At 35.1% G+C, this 16,495-nt stretch overlaps 1 long non-coding RNA gene across 1 annotated transcript; it reads left to right on the forward strand.

The window, feature by feature from the left end:
- Nucleotides 1-261: 261 nt before the first annotated feature.
- On the forward strand, nt 262-13,703 carry LOC128314571 (uncharacterized). Its single transcript, XR_008296366.1, has 3 exons — nt 262-556; nt 4,397-4,469; nt 6,677-13,703. It is a non-coding gene; the product is annotated as an uncharacterized LOC128314571 (long non-coding RNA).
- The last annotated feature ends 2,792 nt before the right edge of the window (nt 13,704-16,495 follow it).

Below are 16,495 nucleotides of genomic sequence, written 5' to 3' on the forward strand. Positions count from 1 at the left end.
TTAACCAACTGAGCCACGCAAGCGCCGCTTTATTTGTATACTCTTATTTTGAAATGATGGTAGTTGCATAGAAGGGCAGCAAAAATAGAAGAGAGTGTTCGCGTATGACCTACAGCCCACCCTCACCCGGCAAATGATCACAACTGATGTATCACGGTACTGTTGGTTGAGCTCTGAATACAGAGGTCAAGGAGAGGACACAGAAAGAAGCAAGCCGCTCCTGGTTGCCAGGGGCCGATTTAAGAAACAAGGAAACTTACATCCGAGGCTTGTCTTGGGCTGCCGCCAGGAGTCGAAGACCTCCCCACAGCTCGCCAGAATCTTTCAAGTTTATACGGAGGTCTCAGCTGGGTTCAGTCAAGTGTATGATCCAGACCCTCTCAACGTTGCTCTCCGGAGAAAGTGAACTTAAAAACTGGCTCCCACGGTGGAAACAGCTGACGGAGCCCTTCTTTTCCAAGCACGGGGGAGGGAGGGGTGAGGAGCCTCTGATTGCCCGGGGGCCAACTCAACGGTTAACTAGAGGTCACACCCTATGGATGACCTCCTTCCACAGGTATGTTTATCCAAACTTAAAAACTTAACGGTATAATAGGGTAATATAGAGGCTTCTACTCTTCTGAACTTTGGATTCCATTCATGTTTCATTAGACTCTCCCCTGACGCTGTTTATTCTGTTCCAGCATCCGGTTACCAATCCAGGTAGCGTGTTACATTTATTTGTCATGTCCTGTTACTCTCCTCCAACCTGGACTCATTTCTCCGCCTTATTTTGTCTCTCATGACCTTTACCAGTTTGAAGAGAGGGGATCAAATATTTTGCAGAAGGTTACTCAGTTTGTCTGATATTTTTCCATGATTATACTGAGGTCGTGTATTTGGGGGAAGAATACCACAGAAGTGATGTTCCTGTCTCATCACATCAGGACAGGGATACAAAGCACTTACTGGTGATAATTTTTGTTCTTTTAAGGTGCTGGTTGCTAGGTTTATCAAATGTAAAAAAAATCATTGTTTTCGTATTCTATGTGTTAAAAAGTCACTAACTTGAGTTCACATTACAGGTAAAGGGAGTTTTACTCCTTCCCTTAAAATGTAGTGAAATGAGAACTAAATATATTGAAAATGTATTTATGAATATTTTAAGTAAACTATTTTTCAACAGATAAAATAGTATGGATAAATCTAAAATAAGAGATCATGTTAAAAGAAACAAAAATTGCTGTTTTACATCATTGAAACAGATTTTTATGTATTACTGATCTTTTCCTTAATTTTACTGTTGAGCATTGAAAAATAACCATATTTCCCACTTCTGTAGTTAGATTTGTCTTCCTCTTGCAATACATTCTAGAACTGATTGTTTCTAAAACTGTAAGTGGTAATTGAGAACAATAATAGGTGCTTTAAGTCACTTTTCCTTTTTTCTTACTATTGAGATAAAATATCATGACACCAGGTAATAGACTGTATGAGAAGTATTTAGAATTTTTATAAAATAATTTGGAACATATTATTTTATCTATCTGGACTTATTTTTGTGGGGAGTTAAGGTTCTCAAATACCTTTTTCCTTTTTAAAATTTTCAATTCTGTTGCTATTTTTTCTAAATTTCCTATTTTTTTCTCACAGACATTTATAAAACTATATAGTTTGATTATTAAATGTCAAAATTTAATTTACATTTTCTAGGCACATGCATATTTAAACAGAAAAAAACATTATGTGTTCACAGTATACTTTATCTGATATAAACTATTTTTCTGTACCTACAGAAGTGAGCTGAAGTAAAGGTACAATGCAATTTGACCTTACATTGCCAACCAGGAGGTTGGCCCAAAGATCCATATCATTTTCATCATGTTTGTGGGAATTTGAAAACTTTATTCTTCTAGTTTCAACATTGAACATTGTACAGCAGGCAAGCAGCCATCCACACCAAACTGTGTTTTATTGTTTCGATATGATGTGTATTAACCATGGGTATTATATAACCACGGCAACTTTGTAACTTCAACCAAGTAAAAGTGTTGGAAAGAAGCATAAGAGCACCTGATAAAGAGGCCCAGGTGTTTAAATCTCTGTGATTTAAGCATTCGCTTTCTGGAATCAAGTTGGAGAATTTCAACCAGTTATCTCAATGCCATTTGATTTCCCACCATTTCCCCCTGTTTCAAATATGATTAGTTTCTCTAATATCTCTGATGAGTCTTTATGATGAACATGGAACTGTGCATCTAATGCCCTTTTCTCAGAGCTTCTGAGCATGCTGTCTGGCGGAGAACTTCCAGCTTATCAGCTACTCCGGGAAGTGCCTTCTGCTGCCCAGAGCCAGTTTGCCAAAGAACCTATGCTCCCAGGGCAGACTGATTAAAGCGGGGGTGCAAAGGCCTATTTTATTGTATTATTTTATTTTAGCCAAACACAAGGCAATTTTTAGGTCCACAGCTCTTTGGGGGTCAGCTGAGGTCACCATGGGTGTGCTCCACAACCTGACTGAGAGTGACTAGGGCGAATCCTGCTTCCTTACCATGACTGGGCTGACTTCTGGTAAATCTCGTGCACACCAGACCTCACCCAAGTCTGCCTTTCGGAGAACACCACCTGCCACGTTCTTCTTTGTTCACAGCTGAATTGAGTCATATGGTTCTTTCTTCTAACCCTTTGTGAGTCCTGTTCCACTTTGAAGTTGGCCTTTGGAAACCTACCGATTATCTCTCACTTCCTCTCTGAAATCCACTTCTGCCTCACAGATATGAATGAAAAATGTTTCGTGGGGCACCTGGGTGTCTCAGTAGGATGAGTGTTTTTGACTCTTGATTTCGGCTCAGGTCGTGATCTCATGGTTCATGTGTTCGGGCCCCATGGTGGGCTGTGTGCTGGTGGTGGGGAGCCTGCTTGAGATTCTCTCTCTCTCTCTCTCTCTCTCTCTCTTTCTCCCTCCCTCCCTCCCTCCCTCTGCCTAGTCCCTGCTCCTGTTCTCTCTTTCTCAAGATAAATGTAAATAAACTGAAAAAAAAATTCCACTTTTCTGTGGACACATTTGTCCAAATTTAGCCTTCAGTTAGTACATCAAAGTTTATAACTAATTTAAATAGATGTTGTATATATTATGCACATATATTCTACAGCATAGGGAACAAGAGTTTAGTATGTTATTTAAGAAATATGGGGATAAACTTTGAGGATGTATCAGACTGCAATGTGTATGAATATATTTTGATGGTTATGCACTCCTCTCATTATTTCAGGTATACAGATATACACATATGCATCTCATATCAACTTTATATGTTTTGATGGTTTCAGATTGAATTATGCAACAACTTTGTCTCTGTAAAGTGTTTTTGTTTTATTACACATAACCACACTAACATACCGTCTTGATTTTGTCATTAACATTTTTCCATATTATAAAATGAGAGACAGAATATACAAAGTAATTAATGCAAAGTGTATTTGAAATAAGTCTCTTCAGAATTTTATAAAATAAGTTAGTATTGGGGAAATGTATTTTGGTGTTTACTCACTGATAATTAAATAAGTATAAATTAAACAAATTTAGATTTGCCATTTGTTATTTATGAAATTTGAGAGATGGAAATGATAATGTTGTATAGTATTTAGGGAAATCTCACCTTTATTTATTTATTTATTTATTTATTTATTTATTTATTTTTGCACTACCTCTATTGGTACAATTTGGGATTTATTTATGGAAATGAATGTGGCAAATCTTTTGAAGAGTGTCTACATAATTATATACTTTATACCAGTATTCCCATGCATGTGGACAGAAATTAAGATAATCATTTCAGACTAGCAACTTAATTCTAAGCAATAGGTATATTGAATATTTTGTAGAAATTAAAATAAGTTTAGGAAGAATTTATGTTGGAGAGAAGTTTACTATCGGAGTATTATAAGAGCAGTCAGTTATAAAATTTGCTATTCCTTTTGAAGATAACACACAGATATTTACTATATATTAAGTGTTGTTTATTGCTAGGTTTTTGAGTTTGTGGGCAATGCTTTTATCCTTTGATGTATTTCTGTTTCCTAAATATATTATATATATATTTTAATAGTTAAAAAATAAACAAATGCACAAAGCAACTTGATATAAATACCATAAATTTATAAAAAATGAAAATAATTGTTATAGTTGTTGCATTACTAATTTTCTATGCATTACTAATTTCCTGACTAATTTTCTAGTGACTAAGGGCTGTTATAATTAGAAAGGAGGAGAAGGATTTTCTACGAAACCACTATTTCCACTCAAAGGAACACACCTCTTTGGGAGGATACTTATATACAGTTATGTTTTTTTTCTACTAAAATAGCTGACACAAATTAGTTCACTAAACACTATTGAATGCCTTTTATGTTTCAGGCAATTTGCTGCAGTGATCTACATCTTAGTTCCGGTAACTACAAAGCACATAGGAAGGAAAGCAGCAAAGAATGTGAGTAATTAGAAAAATACTATATTGGAGGTTAGGGAATATGTATTCTAGTACAAGCTGTGCCTGTAATTAGCATTTAACCCTTCAGAAAAGCCACCCACCTTCTGGCCACATTTTTCTCATATACATAAGGATGAGGTTTGGGTGGAAAATCTCTAATATCTTCAGTTATGACAGTACGTGGTTTCAAAAGAGCATTTAGAATGAAAGGGTAAAGTTACATATTCCTAACTTTTAGAATATATATACAAGTTTCTTAGCAGTTGTACTTACACTCCATCATCTATTTGGTGTTGCTAGTGACTGGAAGTTCAGGTTAAGTTTACTTCAAACCTAAGGGCAAAAAGAAAAAAACAAAAATAGTGAAGGAAATCTCCACTTCTTTTTTTTTTCTTTTTTTTTTAACAATCATGGTTTTTTATTGAACATAAGGTGTATATATTTTTTTTCTTTTTTTAATTAATTTTCTTTTATTTGCATACAAATTAGTTAGCATATAGTGCAACAATGATTTCAGGAGTAGATTCCTTAATGCACCTTACCCATTTATCTCATCCCCCCCCCACACCCCTTCCAGTAACCCTCTGTTTATTCTCCATATTTATGAGTCACCTATGTTTTGTCCCCCTCCCTGTTTTTGTATTATTTTTTGTGTCCCTTCCCTTATGTTCATCTCTTTTGTATCTTAAAGTCCTCATATGAGTGAAGTCATATGATTTTTGTCTTTCTCTGACTGACTAATTTCACTTAGCATAATACCCTCCAGTTCCATCCACATAGTTGCAAATGGCAAGATTTCATTCCTTTTGATTGCCTTGTAATGCTCCATTGTATGTGTGTACATATATATATATATATATATATATATATATATATACACACCACATCTTCTTTATCCATTCATCCATCGATGGACATTTGGGCTCTTTCCATACTTTGGCTATTGTTGATAGTGCTGCCATAAACATTGGGGTGCATGTGTTCCTTCGAAACAGCATACCTGTATCCCTTGGATGAATGCCTAGTAGCGCAATTGCTGGGTCAAAGGGTAGTTCTATTTTTTGTTTTTTTGAAGGATCTCCACACTGTTTTGCAGACTGGCTGCATCAGCTTGCATTCCCACCAAAAATGCAAAAGAGCTCTTCTTTCTCCACATCCTCACCAACATCTATTGTTGCCTGAGTTGTTAATGTTAGCCATTCTGACAGGTGTAAGGTAATATCTCATGGTGGTTTTTACTTGTATTTCCCTGATGATGAGTGAAGTTGAGCAGTTTTTCATGTGCTGGTTGGCCACCTGGATATCTTCTTTGGAGAAGCGTCTATCTATGTCTTTTGCCCATTTCTTCACTGGATTATTTATTTTTGGGTGTTGAGTTTGATCAGTTCTTTGTAGATTTTGGATACTAACCCTTTGTCTGATAGGTCCTTTGCAAATATCTTCTCCCATTCTGTTGGCTGCCTTTTAGTTTTGCTGATTTTTTCTTTGCTGTGCAGAAGCTTTATATTTTGATGAGTTCCCAGTAGTTCATTTTTGCTGTGTTTCCTTTGCCTCTGGAGACGTGTTGAGTAAGAAGTTGCTGTGGGCAAGATCAAAGAGGTTTTTTCCTGCTTTCTCCTTGAAAATGTTGATGGCTTCCTGTCTTACATTGAGGTCTTTCATCCATTTTGAGTTTATTTTTGTGTATGGTGTAAGAAAGTGGTTCAGGTTCATTCTTCTGCATGTCGCTGTCCAGTTTTCCCATCATCACTTGCTGAAGAGACTTTCTTTATTCCATTGGATATTCTTTCCTTCTTTGTCAAAGATTAGTTGGTTATACATTTGCGGGTCCATTGCTGGGTTCTCTATTCTGTTCCATTGATCTGAGTGTCTGTTGTTGTGCCAGTACCATACTGTCTTGATGATTACAGCTTTGTAGTATAGCTTGAAGTGTGGGATTGTGATGCCTCCTGGTTTGTTTTTTGTTTTGTTTTTTTTCAAGATTGCTTTCGCTATTTGGGGTCTTTTCTGGTTCCATACAAATTTTAGGATTGTTTGTTCTAGCTCTGTGAAGAATGCTGGTGTTATTTTGATAGGGATTGCATTGAATATGTAGATTGCTTTGGGTAGTATTGACATTTTAACAATATTTGTTCTTCCTATTCTGGAGCATTGACTATTTTTCCCTTTGTGTGTGTGTGTGTGTGTGTGTGTGTGTGTGTCTACAGATCAATGAAACCAGAAGTTGGTTCTTTGAAAGAAGTAACAAAATTGATAAACCACTAGCCAGTTTGAGGAAAAAGAAAAAGGAAAGGACCCAAATAAATAAAACCAATAATGAAAGAGGAGAGATCACAACCAACACAGTGGATATAAAACAATAATAAGAGAATATTATGAGCAATTATATGCCAATAAAATGGGCAACCTGGAAGAAATGGACAAATTCCTAGAAACATACACTATCAAAAATGAAACAGGGAGAAATAGAAAATTTGAACAGACTTATAACCCGTAAAGAAATCGAATTAGTAATCAAAAATCTCCCAAAATACAAGAGTCCAGGGCCAGATGGCTTTCCAGGGGAATTCTACCAAACATTTAAGGAATAGTTAACACCTATTCTCTTGAAGCTGTTACAGAAAATAGAAATGAAAGGAAAACTTCCAAACTCTTTCTATAAAGCCAGCATTACCTTGATTCCAAAACCAGAGACCTCACTAAAAAGGAGAACTATAGACCAATTTCCCTGATGAACATGGATGCAAAAATCCTCAACAAGATATTAGCCAACTGGATCCAATGATACATTAAAAAAATTATTCACCATGACCAAGTGGTAATTATACCTGGGATGCAGGGCTGGTTAAATATCTGCAAAACACTTAATGTGATTCATCACATCAATAAAAGGACAAGAACCATATGATCCTCTCAATAGATGCAGAGAATGCATTTGACAAAATACAACATCCTTTCTTGATAAAAACCCTCAAGAAAGTAGGGATAGAAGGATCATACCTCGAGATCATAAAAGCCATATATTAATGACCCAGTGCTAATATCATCCTCAATGGGGAAAAACTGACAGCTTCCCCCCTAAGGTCAGGAACAAGACAGGGATGTCCACTCTCGCCACTGTTATTCAACATAGTATTGGAATTCTTAGCCTCTGCAATCAGACAACACAAAGAAATGAGAGACATCCAAATTGGCCAGGAGGAGGCCAACTTTCACTCTCCACAAATGACATGATACTCTATATGGAAAACCGTAAAGATTCCCCTAAAAAACTGACAGAACTGATTCACAAATTCAGCAAAGTTGTGGGATATAAAATCAAGGCACAGAAATCGGTTGCATTCCTATACACCAACAATAAAGCAACAGAAAGAGAAATCAAGGAAGTGACCCCATTTACAATTGCACCAAAAACCATAAAATACCTAGGAATAAATCTAACCAAAGAGGTGAAAAATCTGTACACTGAAAACTATAGAAAGCTTGTGAAAGAAATTGAGGAAATCTCCACTTCTAAGGTAAGTGTTTTGTTTTGTTTCTGGTTTGGTTTTGTTTTGAGAATGTTAACAGTAGAAACAGAATATCTTGATTACCCAAGACATTTGTTTTTGTAAAGTACTGCAATTTCTAAGAATTTGAGGAGGTTTACAAAGAAAAATGATTTTTAAAAAGCCATTTTGTTGTCTATATTGTGAGGTCTTTTCAGGATTCAATGATGTAAAATTATTTCTGTCATAAATAAGTACATAATAAGATATGTTTCCCCTGAAATAGGTAATTTTGTTTAAGGAAATCATTTGAACCAAAAAATTATATTTTGCTTTGAAATCTATTTTGAAATCTTAGCCGACAGGTTATGGGTAGAAATAGCTAAGTCCCTGGATAAAAATCAACTCCATTTAAATGGAAATGTTGTGGAATGATGTAAGTGTACAACCTCTTACTCCTATTATGGAAATAGTACAAAAAAAAGTTTCTCAGGCTGAACAACCTAAGAAGTTGTTTGAAAAAGCCAAATTATTCCAATTTTTAAAGTAAATTTCTGAACGAATAATTTTATTCATATTGTACAGGCCAATGGAATTCTGCCATTTTAAGTATAGTGCTTGGGAAATTTCTGAAATATGTTCACAGCAGAGGCAACCCATTTTCAAAATAAGATAGATAGATGACTGGAGATATATGCCTTATGTTTTGAAATAATGTGAAATCCATGGAATACCTTTGAACCACTTTTGTCCTCTAAATTGAATCTAAATCCAAACAGGCCATTGTACTTCCCGTTTAAAGAAAATATTGGGCATACAGGAATAAGAAATGCCCTACCTTCAGGAAGTAATCAGTCAAATCCGAATACCAGATATTTTAGGAAAACTGACCTCATTTCTGAGCTGTCAGTGTGAAAAAGAGGAATGGGGGACAGGAGCATTCTAAATTAAAAGAGAAAGAGTATAAAACAACTGAATAAAAGCAGTGTGTTTTATTTAGGTTCTGATTTGAATAATTCAGCCAATTTGATAACACAATTAGGAAATTTGTGTGAAATGATAGTGAAGTATTTTTGTTAATTGTGTTAAATATGATAATGGTATTGAGATTATGAAAAATTGTCTCCTATTAGAGGCACATTACAGTATTTGATAATGAGATGATATGATGTCCTGGAATTGCTTTAAAGTCATGAACCAAAAAAGGAAATGAAAAGGATGGATGAAACATTGTAATAGAATGTGTATCATTATTGATGGTGGGTGATGGGACAAGGGGGTATGTTGATTTCTCTACTTTTTGTACATTCAGATGCGTATTCTATAAAACTCAAAATCAGAGTAAATAGATACAAATACTTATCTTGTAACTACAAAATCCCAAAATAATTATACAAAAGGAATAAAAGAAATGTAAACTCATAAGCTAGAAGAGAACTAGAAAGCGAGCACCAGAGGAAAAGGAATTCCAACAAAAAATCTGAAAGATAGAATGTGCATGTGTATATTTGTGTGTTTAGATGTGAATATATCTATCTATGAATGAGGAAAATCTCGGTTTAGAGTGTTGTTTTTTCCTTTTGGCTTCTATATTATCCAGGAAATAAAGGGAGACATTATTAAGTGTGAGAGAATAGATAGGGTCCTAGTTGGAAATTTGAAGAAAGTAGATAATATTTTCAATTAGTTCCATGAAAAAATGAACTGGAAAAAAGTGTTTTGTAGGGAAACATTGTTCCATTGGTCTACATATTTGTAAGCTACAACTGTAGCCAACGGCCCTGAAAGTGTAGTGGTGTTAACAAAAATAGACGTGTGATTTTTTTTTTTTTCCTTTGAGGTATTCAGGCTTCCTGGAGCTGTGAGATTTTTGTGTTTGATTTGATTGGGATTGGGGTTTAGCCAAAGGGGCACATTAGAAATTTAAAGAGGCAAGGATAGTTAGTATACTGGCAGGAAAGTTGATAGAAATGGTGGACTATGGAACCTAAACTCTGTAGAGAATAACATGAAGATATAAATGAGCTGGTGAATAGGAAGAAACTTCAAGGCTCTTTGAACTGGAGGCACATATGAGGTCAAGATTTGCTGTGTTTGGAGTAAAAAGAATAAATTGTGTAGATGTGGCACAAGACTGTGTGAGGAGTCAGACTCCTTGTTCTGGAGGTCTTGTTCTGGATAATGACAGTTGGATTAAAATGTTGTATTTAGAAAAGTATCTCTAGTTTTTTCTGGGTTAGGTGTTATTATTTATCCATGGGGCTATGTTAGTTATTTGACTCGCTATCAGTTTCTTTATTATACATCTCCCCAAACTTCTAATTTCAAAAAAATTACTTTGAGGGCACCTGGGTTGCTCAGTTGGTTGAACATCTGACTTGATTTCAGCTAAAGTCATGATCCCATGTTGGGCCCCATGCTGAGTATGGGACTGCTTGAGATTCTCTCTCTCTCTCCCTCTGCCCTTCTACCCTACTCACACACTCTCTTTCTCTCTCCAAAATAAAATAAAGTTAAAAAAATAAAATAAAGTTACTTTTTATAGATGTATTAGTTATGATCTGATAGAAAATGGGAAAATACAGAGAAATTTAAAGAAAAAATATACATGAATATCCTATAGACAATATGCCAAAAAGAAAATTGTGCTCATTAATTAGTTGTATTTACTTTGAGTCCTTTTATGCTCTTTTGCAAGCATTTTTAAACAAACTAAACAGAATTAAAATATTAAACAAAAGATTAGTGTCTTTAATTTTCAGGAAACCTTAGATTATGAAATATTATTCAATATTCTTCAAAAACCTGATCATTAAGAGCTACATAATCTTCTGTGATGAATGCTGTTGCCAACATTTCCAATCATCTCCTTAGCTTCAAAACATACAGTTATTAAACTTAAGGACATTCTGATATCTCTCCCAAAGATTTTCTGCTTTTCTCTCTCATCCTCAAGTAAAGTCTTTAAAAGAAACTGAGTTTCCTCATCAATGCATTTAATTGTTTAAGAGGTAGGATATTGGCAAGGATAAACTTCACAAATATGAAATTGTATGTAATGTTAAATTAATGGCTTTTAAAAGACACAGTCACTAAACTCAAATCAAGAACTAAAGGCAGAGTTCATCAAACATTCACTTTCTTCATAAGGAAAAATAAACTAGAAAAGTTAAATCTTTTGTATTTGGCCATCATACTAGTCAGTTAATGAGAAACAGCTACATTGATGACCATGATACGTGATGAAGGGTAGCTGTAGTAAGTAGAATAAATATGCCCCTTCAGCAATATCCACATTTTAATGTCTGGAGGCTGTGAATGGGTTATGTCCCATGACAAGATGTAGTGGGTGGGAGACTGAATTTGCAGACGGAATTAAGGTTGCTAATCAGTTGACCTTAAAATAGATTATCCTGGATTATGTGGGTGAGTTCCACATAATCAAGGGTCCTTAAATATGGAAGATAGAGATAGAGGAGAATCACAGAAATGGCATTATGAGAGGGACTCAACTCAAGATTGTTGTCTTTTAAAATGGAGGAAAGAGCCATGAGTCAAAGAAAGTGGGAGACTGCTAGAATTTATCAAAGGCAAGGAAGCAGATTCTCTTCTAAAGCCTTAGAAAAGAATATAACTCTGCAGACATTTTGATGTTACCCCTGCAGGATCCATGTCAGACTTCTCATCTACAAGAGCTAATGAATTTGTGTAGTTTTAAGCCCCTAAACTGGCAGTAATTTGCCACAACAATAGAAATAAAATACAGTATCTTTCAATTTTATTTTATTTTATTTATTTTATTATTTTATTTTTGTTATTTTATATTTTATTTTATTTTTTTTAGAGAGAGTGAGCAGGGGAGAGGCAAAGACAGAGAGAGAAGGAGAGAGACTGAATCTCAAGCAGGTTCCATACCCAGCACTGAGCCTGACAAGGGACTAGAAGTCCCAACCTGAGATCATGACCTGAGCCAAAACCAAGAGTTTGGTCACTCAACCAACTGAGCCACGCAGGCACCAGTCAACTGTTATGGTGATGGTTGTACAATTAGATATTTTTCAAGCAATAATTATGTTTTAAAATAAAATTAAAAATGATTTTTCATCAATTCTTCAAAAATTTTGACAGATGGAAAGTAACTATAATGTAAAAGTATTTTGTTTTATTACTAGCAGAAGTAGTTTCCTTATCAATTGATTATGAGTTTTTTCCTTATCATTGATTATGGGTTTTTTCTTTGAAGATGTGTTGAACATTAACATGCCTGCTTTCTCTTCCTGTAAATCACCACAGAGTAAAAAGGACTTTTGAATAAAATACAGAAAAAAAATTGTTGATAACATTTAAAATTAGATGCCAGGCAAAAACAAATGTTTGCTTAGAAAGAAAGTATTACATTAACTTTTACAATGGAAATGGGAAAAGAAAATGGCAGGTGGAGTAAAGTGTCTCACCTCCTGAAGGATATTAGAGTTAATCAAGGAAATAAATGATATAAAATACTATTTTTATAAATATAAACACCAAGAATAATAATATGATTTACACTAAATAGTGAAGAAAATTGACAGATATGGAGGAAGAAGGAACATAAACATCTACATTAGTAAATAAAACTTTAACAAGTAGATTTGGAGTTTCAAATATAAAGTTATATAGTTAATTACTAGAGCAAAATATACTAATATAAACACATCACACTCAAAGCAAAAATGGATAAATAATAAAAGTTACTTTAAAAATATATAGAGAGAAAGCAAAACAAATATGGCATAAAAAAACCAATACCTATCTACTGTACCAGTAAATGCAATTGGGTAAAACACACACACACACACACACACACACACACACACACACACACACACAAGAAGTATCTGCTATCATAATTCAATTGAATTAAAAGTAAAATATGTGACTATGGGGGTGTCTAGGTGGCTCAGTCGGTTGAGCGTCTGACTTCAGCTCAAGTCATAATCTCACAGTTTGTGGGTTTGAGCCACATATCAGGCTCTGTGCTGATTGCTCAGAGTCTGGAGCCTGCTTTGGATTCTGTGTCTCCTTCTCTGTCTGCCACTCCCACATTAGCACTCTGTCTCTCTCTATCTCTCAAAAATAAATAAATGTTAAAAAAATTAAATAAAAACTATGTGACTATGCTCTATATAAAGACACAGGCAAACAAAATGAATAGGACTATTTGAAAATAAAATTAAGACTAAAATTATACCTGAAGATATAAGTTTTCTAAAAATAAAACCAATAATAAAAAAGAAAAACTGACCCCAAATTATTAGGTGATATAGAAGACCAGTTAAAAATTATTTTTTATAATATAATTAAGATGTTACTTATACCTATGCACCATATAATGTAGCATCAGTATTTGTATGTCTGCAACTACAAAATAAAATTTACTGAAACTGATTATACATAAGAAAAAAGTTCAGACAACCTCATTATCCTAGAATAATTGTTTTATTTTTAACATTTTTGTTTACTCATTTTTGGGGGGAGCAGGGGAAGGATGGTTTTGTTCAATCCAAGAATGCAAGGATAGTGCAATATTACAAAATATATCAAAATAATTCATCATATTAATTTAAGAAAATAATATTTACATTTTCAGAAAAGCTTAAAATGCACTTTTAAACCATCATTTTAAAGAACAACAAATGTATATATGAAATATTTTCTAACCCTCCCCCCCCCCCAAAAAAAAAATCCACCCAAGCAAATAGTATAGTGTCAATGGATGGTCAGGAAAGTGAAAAGAATATTTATTGTACATTGTCATTTAACTTTGTTTCAGAGATTCTATCCAGTTGTTATTGGAAGTAAAAATTGGGGCATCTGTGTGGCTCAGTTGGTTGTGTCAGACTTCGGCTCAGGTGATGATCTCACAGTTCATGAGTTCGAGCCCAACGTGGTGCTCTGTTCTGACAGTTCTGAGCTTGGACCCTGCTTCAGATTCTGTCTCCCTCTCTCTCTCTGACCCTCCTCCACTTGTGCTCTGTCTCTGTCTCTGTCTCTTTCTCAAATAAAGAAACATTAAAAAATTTAAAAGAAATTTAAAAAAGAAGTGATAAATGAATTATAGCTATAAAAATAGTAATCTGAAAACAAATTTCCACTATTTGCAGATGTGGATTGGTACAACTTCATGAAAGGCAATTTTGTAATCTCTACTGAAATTACAATTACGTTTATAATTTGACCTTTTGATTCAGAAATTTCACTTCTCGGAATTTAGTTGTTAGAAATACTTGATTAGGTTCACTTATGCAGGTTACACATTGCAAAATGGCTTGTAATAGTGAAAGACTGGGGATAAAACAACCATAGATGTTCACTGATAATGGATACATTTAATAAAATGGGACGTAATGAAATGGAATAAAACTTACCCATCAAAAGGCATTAAAATAAATATTTTCAATGAAAAATTTTCAGTAGTGGGAACAATGTGTATAATGCTGCAACATTTTCTTAAGAGTTTAAAAGAATGTGTGAGTACAGGGGTGCGAGTCTGTAGATGTATGTGTATATCAGGAAAGATACAAAAATGTTACTACATTTATTAAGCTTGAAGTGAACGTAATGGCTAGAAGTCCAGTGTTTAAAATACATTTTAACATTAAAATCTATTTTAGGAGTGCCTGGGTGGCTCAGTCCCTTAAACGTCTGACTTTGGCTCACGTCATGATCTCACAGTTTGTGAGTTTGAGCCCCCCCCCGCCACATGGGGCTCTGTGCTGACATCTAGGAGCCTGGAGCCTGCTTTGTATTCTGTCTCCCTTGCTCTCTGTCCCTCCCCAACTCGTGGTCTCTCTCTCTCTCTCTCTCTCTCTCTCTCTCTCTCTCTCTCTCTCTCTCTCTCTCTCTCTCTCTCTGTCTCCCTTTCTCAAAAAAAAAAAATACACATAAAAAAATAAAAATAAAATAAAATAATAAAATCTATTTTAATTTTTCATCTTGAAACTATCTGAACACTGTTGCTAGTTCATATATTAATGGGGCCAATTCTGTTATCCAAACCTCCACGAATTTTAAAACAAAATATAAAATGTAAATAATATCTTTCAAAGACTCTTGTATGTCTAATGTTACAATGCTCTTCCAGCCTGAGTGAAGGGTAATTTGGCCCATTCTGGGTAAGACGACTATTCTCTCTGCTATCCCTCTGTTCAGAGGACTCAGGGATTTTCCTGCCCCAAAACTTTTCCAGATTGCGTCACATTCTTCCTTTGTACCCTCTGTAAATAGCCATCCAGGAACAAAAACATACTCTCAATTAATAAAAAAAAAAATGTCATTTACCTTCTTTCTTTCCTGAAATATGACTCTACCCTAAGGGCTGTGTATTACATCCAGTCTTCTCAAGTGGGGGCATGTTTCCCTACCATTTTTGTACCAGTGGAAGTAAAGTGGTGACCTTTTGGCTCTTCAGTGCTAATTCCAGTCCATTCTCCTTCCTGTAAAACTTCTCCACGTTGACTCCCATGCCATTAAGCTATTCCACCATTTCTGCATCATAGTCATACTCAGGAAGATTCTAGCTCCTCACTCACTGTCCCCCTGGCTCTACTCATAACTGAATGCTTTCACAATTTCAGTATCTACAAATAGGATCCAGTTCTCTCCAATTCTCTCATCATGAAATGTATCAATACATCCTCCTAAATGATCTCACTGTATCCCCCTTCTCCATCCTTCACTCCCCAGAGTCATGCTCTGGATCTTTGTATGTACTTTCACCGCAAAGCTCTGTTTTTCTCAGTTTCCAGCATTGTATCTCTGGCCCCTCAGTCCTTCTAATATTTTGAATGCAATGATTCTTTAATCCTACTTGACTCTAAAAACATGTTTTGTCTCTATTGGAGAAGGGCTTCCCCCACCCCCCCCAAACAGGAAAAATGGCCAGTGGCAAACCCTGGCTTAAATCATGCAGACAATACTTTCATTTGAAGAACAGACTCAGTTCTTCAATATCTACACAACAATCAAATAAAAAGAATGTAAGTGAATGTATTTGTGTCATTTTCCAACCTTTAGATCAATTACAGTACATGCGGACTCTACTTCTGGAGGCCTGAGTCACTTTCTCATGCCTATATCTGTGGGGATGCTAAGGTAGATAGTGTGCCCGACAGACCCACCAGGAACATGTGGAGTAGGGTAAAGGTAACACAGAGGGACGAACTCTCCAAAGGAGAGGAGAGAAATTCTGGCAATATAATTAAACACATTTTCAAGATACTAATCTGTATAAAACAGTAATATTACCAAGTATTACCAAGTAATTGAGGTGCTCAGTGAGTGTGGGGATTATGAAAGGATTTTATGTGCAATATTGTAATCTATACTGTAATAGCCTTGTGAGGCAAGATTTATACCTCCATTAAGTCAGCAAGTAGGCAAAAATATCCGTTGTTGCCATTGTCATGTAACATTGTACCAGAGATACTAGCAAATTATTATTACAAGAGACAAGATATATAATTAACTCTAAAGTAAGTGCAGGAACACACTGTATTT

The sequence above is a fragment of the Acinonyx jubatus genome, chromosome B1 (assembly GCF_027475565.1).
Source record: "Acinonyx jubatus isolate Ajub_Pintada_27869175 chromosome B1, VMU_Ajub_asm_v1.0, whole genome shotgun sequence".
In the NCBI taxonomy this organism is placed as follows: domain Eukaryota; kingdom Metazoa; phylum Chordata; class Mammalia; order Carnivora; family Felidae; genus Acinonyx; species Acinonyx jubatus.